Source organism: Gobio gobio, assembly GCF_949357685.1.
Source record: "Gobio gobio genome assembly, chromosome: 22".
Taxonomy (NCBI): Eukaryota; Metazoa; Chordata; class Actinopteri; order Cypriniformes; family Gobionidae; genus Gobio; species Gobio gobio.
Window position 1 is genome coordinate 1,106,642 of NC_137118.1, and position 10,162 is coordinate 1,116,803.

Sequence of the window (10,162 nt, forward strand, 5' to 3'; positions counted from 1 at the left end):
TAAAAAGTAAGTAACCTGGTTGCCTTAAAATTTTGAGTTAATTGAAATTAAAAATTTGAGTTAATACAATGAACATTTGAGAATCGACATCACCCTTTATTCAAATATTATTCAAATATTTTGTAAGCATATTGCGTAATTGTGTGTTTTATTTGTAATAATGCAGTGAAACATGCCAAATTGTGCTATTTTCATGATTTATCACAACATTTTTTATTTATGTATATGGTTCAGAAACAATAATATTTTGAGTTTCTATTTATTAAACCAATTTTCTTCATTGTATCTAACTCAAATTTTTAATTTCAATGAACTAAAAATGTTAAGGCAACCAGGTTACTTTAAAAAAAAAGTTAAACCAACAATATTTTTTACAGTGTACAATTTCATTTCAACTCTCTATATTACAATTTACATTCAACTGACTTACAATTTTGAGTTGAATCTTGTATAACTTAAATCAAAAAGTTGAAATTGCCTAACTTATTTTGATTTTGAGTTAAATTAACTTTTGTTGTCGTAACTTATTGATCCTATAATTTTTTACAGTGTAGTAATATGCATTGCTAAGAACTTCATTTGGACAACTTTAAAGGAGATTTTCTCAATATTTAAATGTTTTTGCACCCTCAGATTCCAGATTTTACAATATTGTCCGATTATTTATTCATCTGAAGATGATCTAAACATCTCAGTTTCACAGATTTGACCCTTATGACTGGTTTTGTGGTTTGTATTGTAACTTAACTTCCCATTGTGAGACTTTAAATGAGACATTTTTTTGGTGTACAGTGAGAATATAAAGCATAGATCATTTGGATTTTGGAAAATATGATGACAAACGGCAGATCATCTTGAAATCTGAGACTTTTGATGGGATATGAGCGAATCTGAGCAGGTTGAGACAGAGATTTATGAAGCTTATAGCATGTTAATGAAGTTAAACGTGGCATTTGGACAACTTTAAAGGAGATTTTCTCAATATTTAGATTTTTTTTGCACCCTCAGATTCCAGATTTTACAATATTGTCCTATTATTGTCCTTATTTATTCCGTTTTCAGATGATCCATACATCTCAATTTCAAAGATTTGACCCTTATGATTGGTTTTGTGATCTAGAGTCACATTTAGTGTTGATAGTAAATCTTTCTACTGAGATAAAGTCCTTGTGACAACATTGCTGTGTTGAATAAATGCCCTTTTGCATGTTATTATTGCTGTTTTGAGTGTGTTTTGAAACAATCCATTATTGCTAATGAGAAAAGCCCTTAAATGGCATTGGTCATAAAAAAGACGACACAGAAAACAAATGCCTACAAATCACACTGACTCGCGGTTCCTTCAGTGAATGTGGACACGAGTCTGTCTGAATGAAGCCCTCTCTTCCTCCCCCCGTCCCTTTCTTTATCCCTCCTTTCTCTCTCTGTCTCTCCCTCTCATTTGCTTACATCCCATTCTCTCAAAATAGAGCGGATCTGTAACAAAAGATAAAAGCAATTGCTGACTTACAAAATTCTGCTGTAGACAAAGCAAAGCTAAGATATTCCTCACGCTTTCCATATGCGTCTTATTATCCTGTAACACTTTAAACACTGCAAATGCACACCAGGCAAAGCAGTTTAAGATGCTTTAGTGCTACAAACTTGACTTTCATTAGCTTATCTTACAGTAATGTACTTATTTCCCAAAAAAGTCCACTTTCTTTCCCAGTAATCTCATCCCGAGTAGGATAAAAAAGGTAAAGCGAGAGGCATAATTCCTTTTTTAGTAGTGGGGAGATGAATAAATGTAGTGGAGGAGGGGTGGAGGGGTGGAGGGGTGGAGAGGGGGATGGATGGAGGGGTGGAGAGGGGGATGGGCTCTGCTGGAGGAGGAGGGGAACAGAAGGACCGGCAGCTGGATCGTGAGGAAGAGTCTTCGGCCAATACAATGGCTGACAGGAGGCTGAGTCTGCATTCAGAGCTTTACATCCCATCACCAGACTGAAGCAATCTCTCCTGTGTGTGTGTGTGTGTGTGTGTGTGTGTGTGTGTGTGTGTGTGTGTGTGTGTGTGTGTGTGTGTGTGTGTGTGTGTGTGTGTGTGTGTGTGTGTGTGTGTGTGTGTGTGTGTGTGTGTGTATACCGATTGATATTGTGTTGGTCCCCTGACCCGTCGAGGCATGGACTCCACTAGAAGGTGTGCTGTGGTATCTGGCACCAAGATGTTAGCAGCAGATCCTTTAAGTCCTGTAAGTTGCAAGGCGGGGCCTCCATGGATTGGACTTGTTTGTTCAGCTCATCCCACTGATGCTCGATTGGATTGAGATCTGGGGAATCTGGACTCAAACTCGTTGTTGTAAACACGAGCTGCAGTTTTGGAGATGCTCTGACCCAGTCATCTAGCCGTCACAATCTGGCCCTCGAATCCTCACGCTTGCCCATTTCTCCTGCTTCTAACACATCAACTCTGAGCACAAAATGTTCACTTGCTGCCTAATATATCCCACCCACTAACAGATCATCAGTGTTACTCACCGGTCATAATGTTATGCCTGATCGGTGTATATACAGTGTCCTCCACTAAGGCGGCTGTTATTAATTTCCTTTTAAAAAAACACCCCATTTTTGTTGTCACAGTGCCAGACAACCTTTTTTTGGAAAAGCATTGTGTAATTGATTTAATAAATGGATTAGCTCATGATTTCCTGGAGAAGAATATCTGCCATCATTTGGAGGGATTGTTTTAAAGGGTTAGTTCACCCAAAACTGTAAATTGTGTCATTAATGACTGAGCCTCATGTGGTTGGACACCCGTCAGACCTCCGTTCATCTTCAGACACAAATGAAGATATTTTAGTGTAAATCTGATGCTCTGAAAGGCCTCCATTGGCTCAACTTTACACTCTCAAGACCCTTAAAAGACACTAAAGACTAAAGTTACAAAGTCCATCTCACTACAGCGGCTCTACAATAACTTTATGAAGACGAGAATAGTTTTTGTGCGCAAAAAAACACTAAATAACGACTTACATAGTGATGACGATTTCAAAACAAGGCATCATGAAGCTTTGAAGTGTTATGAATCAGTGAGTCGATTCAGCGGTTCAGAGCGTTATGAATCAGTGAGTCGAATCATGATTCGGATCGCGTGTCAAACCGCCAAACTGCTGAAATTTGGCGATTCAAACTGCTGAATCGACTCACTGATTCATAACGCTCTGAACCGCTGAATCGACTCACTGATTCATAACGCTCTGAACCGCTGAATCGACTCACTGATTCATAACGCTCTGAACCGCTGAATCGACTCACTGATTCATAACGCTCCGAAGCTTCATGAGGCCGTGTTTTGAAATCGTCATCACTATGTAAGTCGTTATTTAGGGTTTTTTGCGCACAGAAACTATTCTCGTCTTCATAAAGTTATTGTAGAGCCGCTGTAGTGAGATGGACTTTGTAACTTTAGTCTTTAGTGTCTTTTAAGGGTCTTGAGAGTGTAAAGTTGAGCCAATGGAGGCCTTTCAGAGCATCAGATTTACACTAAAATATCTTCATTTGTGTCTGAAGATGAACGGAGGTCTGACGGGTGTCCAACCACATGAGGCTCAGTCATTAATGACACAATTTACAGTTTTGGGTGAACTAACCCTTTAAGAGTAAAGTTAACATGAAGCAGCCCATTCTACTGCTTTCCTGAATGAAATGTGAAACAACGAATCCACATTTAATTATTGAAGGTTTGCATTCTGGTTTTGCATTTGACTGATTTTCTTAATTTTGAGGAGGACAGAATCTTTACTGTGCAAGTGAGATAAATAAATGCTCACATTTAGTCTAGAACTACAATAACCATCATGTTCTCACACACACACACACACACACACACACACACACACACACACACACACACACACACACACACACACACACACACACACACACACACACACACACACACACACACACACACACACACACACCTCTGCACTTATTCTTCTCAACATGAGGACAGGAGAGCTGTCAGTCAAACTAATGTGAAAAAGTTACTCAGATATTTTGTTGTAAATTTGAAAAGTAATGCGTTACTTTACTAGTTACTTGGAAAAAGTAATAATACGTAACTCAAGTTACTTGTAATGCGTTTCCCACAAAACTGCTCATAACATTGTTTTCATGGGAGCTTGTACTTTTTAAATAACCATAACTTGCTCAATTTTCAAACTGTTTGGTTTGTTATAAACGTCAGAGATGTAGTTATGACACTGCATACTTATGATTCATAATTTGTTCAAACATCCAGAATCATAGCCACGTTAATAACGTTTGTAAGAAACCAAACCGTTTGTAAATCCGTCCAAATTTCAGCGAGATAAGAGTATTTGTGTTCAGATCACTCGCCTTACATCAGAGCCCGCCAAAAAGCTCGCCTGTGACAAGATGGCCGCCGGTGATGACGTTAGAGACTCCGCCGTAAGACATCGAGCCTTTATTATGTATATCTATGTTGAGAACTACATGAGAGTGATTCTTCTGGTTCTAGTAAGAACTGGAGCTGCTGTGTTTTGGACCAGCTGGAGTTTGTTTATTAAGCGAGCAGGGCAACCACCAGTAGAGCATTACAATAATCTAAACCGCTGGAGAAACAGAGAGACTAACATTAGCGATGGCAGAAGTTTCATTTTTGCGTGAACTATCCCTTTAAGACCCTGAAGCGAGGCAGGAGCTGTTCTGCTCATGAGTTGAGTCGTGGCTGCTCGCTGTCATAAACACAGCACATTCTGCTCCACATCGTCAGTCACAGGAGAGGAAAAGCTCCTTCATGTCCATATCAGGGATGAAAGAGCGATCAGAAAGCGGGAGGGAGCATTCGCGTTTAAAATAGCAGCACCGTTCAGCGCTCGCCCACATCTCCGCGTTCCCGGAGCGCGCGTGGGTTTGACGGACGGGCTGTTCTCAACCGGACTCGAGCAAAACAACCAGAGCTGCTCACGTCACAGTCACATCTGTACACTTCTGGAGAACACACACCTGTACACTTCTGGAGAACACACATCTGTACACTTCTGGCGAACACACATCTGTACACTTCTGGAGAACACACATCTGTACACTTCTGGAGAACACACATCTGTACACTTCTGGAGAACACACATCTGTACACTTCTGGAGAACACACATCTGTACACTTCTGGAGAACACACATCTGTACACTTCTGGAGAACACACATCTGTACACTTCTGGAGAACACACACCTGTACACTTCTGGAGAACACACACCTGTACACTTCTGGAGAACACACACCTGTACACTTCTGGAGAACACACACCTGTACACTTCTGGAGAACACACATCTGTACACTTCTGGAGAACACACACCTGTACACTTCTGGAGAACACACACCTGTACACTTCTGGAGAACACACACCTGTACACTTCTGGAGAACACACACCTGTACACTTCTGGAGAACACACACCTGTACACTTCTGGAGAACACACACCTGTACACTTCTGGAGAACACACATCTGTACACTTCTGGAGAACACACACCTGTACACTTCTGGAGAACACACACCTGTACACTTCTGGAGAACACACACCTGTACACTTCTGGAGAACACACATCTGTACACTTCTGGAGAACACACACCTGTACACTTCTGGAGAACACACATCTGTACACTTCTGGAGAACACACACCTGTACACTTCTGGAGAACACACACCTGTACACTTCTGGAGAACACACACCTGTACACTTCTGGAGAACACACACCTGTACACTTCTGGAGAACACACACCTGTACACTTCTGGAGAACACACATCTGTACACTTCTGGAGAACACACATCTGTACACTACACACACCTGTACACTTCTGGAGAACACACATCTGTACACTTCTGGAGAACACACACCTGTACACTTCTGGAGAACACACACCTGTACACTTCTGGAGAACACACACCTGTACACTTCTGGAGAACACACACCTGTACACTTCTGGAGAACACACATCTGTACACTTCTGGAGAACACACATCTGTACACTTCTGGAGAACACACATCTGTACACTTCTGGAGAACACACATCTGTACACTTCTGGAGAACACACATCTGTACACTTCTGGAAAACACACACCTGTACACTTCTGGAGAACACACACCTGTACACTTCTGGAGAACACACACCTGTACACTTCTGGAGAACACACACCTGTACACTTCTGGAGAACACACACCTGTACACTTCTGGAGAACACACACCTGTACACTTCTGGAGGACACACATCTGTACACTTCTGGAGGACACACATCTGTACACTTCTGGAGAACACACATCTGTACACTTCTGGAGAACACACACCTGTACACTTCTGGAGAACACACATCTGTACACTTCTGGAGAACACACACCTGTACACTTCTGGAGAACACACATCTGTACACTTCTGGAGAACACACACCTGTACACTTCTGGAGAACACACACCTGTACACTTCTGGAGAACACACACCTGTACACTTCTGGAGAACACACACCTGTACACTTCTGGAGAACACACATCTGTACACTTCTGACGAACACACATCTGTACACTTCTGACGAACACACATCTGTACACTTCTGGAGAACACACATCTGTACACTTCTGGAGAACACACATCTGTACACTTCTGGAGAACACACACCTGTACACTTCTGGAGGACACACACCTGTACACTTCTGGAGAACACACACCTGTACACTTCTGGAGAACACACACCTGTACACTTCTGGAGAACACACACCTGTACACTTCTGGAGAACACACATCTGTACACTTCTGACGAACACACATCTGTACACTTCTGGAGAACACACATCTGTACACTTCTGGAGAACACACACCTGTACACTTCTGGAGGACACACATCTGTACACTTCTGGAGAACACACATCTGTACACTTCTGGAGAACACACATCTGTACACTTCTGGAGAACACACATCTGTACACTTCTGGAGAACACACACCTGTACACTTCTGGAGAACACACACCTGTACACTTCTGGAGAACACACATCTGTACACTTCTGACGAACACACATCTGTACACTTCTGGAGAACACACACCTGTACACTTCTGGAGAACACACATCTGTACACTTCTGGCGAACACACATCTGTACACTTCTGGAGAACACACATCTGTACACTTCTGGAGAACACACATCTGTACACTTCTGGCGAACACACATCTGTACACTTCTGGAGAACACACATCTGTACACTTCTGGAGAACACACACCTGTACACTTCTGGAGAACACACATCTGTACACTTCTGGAGAACACACACCTGTACACTTCTGGAGAACACACACCTGTACACTTCTGGAGAACACACACCTGTACACTTCTGGAGAACACACACCTGTACACTTCTGGAGAACACACACCTGTACACTTCTGGAGAACACACACCTGTACACTTCTGGAGAACACACATCTGTACACTTCTGGAGAACACACATCTGTACACTTCTGGAGAACACACATCTGTACACTTCTGGAGAACACACATCTGTACACTTCTGGAGAACACACACCTGTACACTTCTGGAGAACACACATCTGTACACTTCTGGAGAACACACACCTGTACACTTCTGGAGAACACACACCTGTACACTTCTGGAGAACACACACCTGTACACTTCTGGAGAACACACACCTGTACACTTCTGGAGAACACACACCTGTACACTTCTGGAGAACACACACCTGTACACTTCTGGAGAACACACACCTGTACACTTCTGGAGAACACACACCTGTACACTTCTGGAGAACACACAACTGTACACTTCTGGAGAACACACACCTGTACACTTCTGGCAAACACACACCTGTACACTTCTGGAGAACACACACCTGTACACTTCTGGAGAACACACACCTGTACACTTCTGGAGAACACACACCTGTACACTTCTGGAGAACACACACCTGTACACTTCTGGAGAACACACACCTGTACACTTCTGGAGAACACACATCTGTACACTTCTGGAGAACACACACCTGTACACTTCTGGAGAACACACACCTGTACACTTCTGGAGAACACACACCTGTACACTTCTGGAGAACACACATCTGTACATTTCTGGCAAACACACAACACATAATGAACTGCTCTTTTGTGAGAGGTGTCCGTCCAGGGTTTAGATGGAGGTTTAGCAGAGCTAACTGAAAACCATACTGGAGTAAAAGTACAGATTCCACTACAACTGGAGTAAAAGTCTTTGAGGATCTGATTTGAACAGTACTTAAAGTGCCCCTATTATGATATTTTAAAGTTGTCAAAGTGTTGGTGCTGGTGTTGGTACTAGTGCTGGTGTTGGTGTTGGTGCTGGTGTTGGTGCTGGTGCTGGTGCTGGTGTTGGTACTAGTGCTGGTGTTGGTGCTGGTGTTGGTGCTAGTGCTGGTGTTGGTACTAGTGCTGGTGTTGGTGCTGGTGTTGGTAATAGTGCTGGTGTTGGTGATGGTGTTGGTGCTGGTGTTGGTACTAGTGCTGGTGTTGGTGCTGGTGTTGGTGCTAGTGCTGGTGTTGGTACTAGTGCTGGTGTTGGTGTTGGTGCTGGTGTTGGTACTAGTGCTGGTGTTGGTGATGGTGTTGGTGCTGGTGTTGGTACTAGTGCTGGTGTTGGTGCTGGTGTTGGTGCTAATGCTGGTGTTGGTACTAGTGCTGGTGTTGGTGTTGGTGCTGGTGTTGGTACTAGTGCTGGTGTTGGTGTTGGTGCTGGTGTTGGTACTAGTGCTGGTGTTGGTGCTGGTGTTGGTGCTAGTGCTGGTGTTGGTACTAGTGCTGGTGTTGGTGTTGGTGATGGTGTTGGTGCTGGTGTTGGTACTAGTGCTGGTGTTGGTGCTGGTGTTGGTACTAGTGCTGGTGTTGGTGCTGGTGCTGGTACTAGTGCTGGTGTTGGTGTTGGTGCTGGTGCTGGTGTTGGTACTAGTGCTGGTGTTGGTGCTGGTGTTGGTGTTGGTGCTGGTACTGGTGTTGGTGCTGGTGCTGGTGTTGGAGCTGGTACTGGTGTTGGTACTGGTGTTGGTGCTGGTGCTGGTACTGGTGTTGGTACTGGTGATGGTGATGGTGATGGTGATGGTGCTGGTACTGGTGTTGGTGCTGGTACTGGTGTTGGTGCTTGTTCTGGTGTTGGTGCTGGTACTGGTGTTGGTGTTGGTACTGGTGTTGGTGTTGGTGCTGGTACTGGTGTTGGTGCTGGTACTGCTGTTGGTGTTGGTGCTGGTGCTGGTGTTGGTGTTGGTGCTGGTACTGGTGTTGGTGCTGGTACTGGTGCTGGTACTGGTGTTGGTGCTGGTGCTGGTGTTGGTGCTGGTACTGGTGTTGGTGCTGGTACTGGTGTTGGTGCTGGTGCTGGTACTGGTATTGGTGCTGGTACTGGTGTTGGTGCTGGTGCTGGTGCTGGTGCTGGTGTTGGTGCTGGTGCTGGTGCTGGTACTGGTGTTGGTGCTGGTACTGGTGTTGGTGCTGGTACTGGTGTTGGTGTTGATGCTGGTGTTGGTGCTGGTGTTGGTGTTGGTGTTGGTGTTGGTGCTGGTGCTGGTACTGGTGTTGGTGTTGGTACTGGTGTTGGTGCTGGTGTTGGTCCTGGTACTGGTGTTGGTACTGGTGCTGGTGCTGGTACTGGTGTTGGTACTGTTGTTGGTGCTGGTGTTGGTGTTGGGACAGGTGCTGGTGTTGGTGTTGGGGCAGGTGCTGGTGTTGGTGTTGGGGCAGGTGCTGGTGTTAGTACTGGTGCTGGTGCTAGTACTGGTGTTGGTACTGGTTTTGGTGCTGGTGTTGGTCATGGTGTTGGTGCTGGTGTTGGTACTGGTGTTGGTGCTGGTGTTGGTGCTGGTGTTGGTACTGGTGTTGGTGATGGTGTTGGTGCTGGTACTGGTGTTGGTGCTGGTACTGGTGTTGGTACTGGTGTTGGTGATGGTGTTGGTACTGGTGTTGGTGATGGTGTTGGTGTTGGTGCTGGTGTTGGTGCTGGTGTTGGTGCTGGTGCTGGTGTTGGTGCTGGTGTTGGTACTGGTGTTGGTGCTGGTACTGGTGTTGGTGCTGGTGCTGGTGTTGGTGCTGGTACTGGTACTGGTGTTGGTGCTGGTGTTGGTACTGGTGTTTG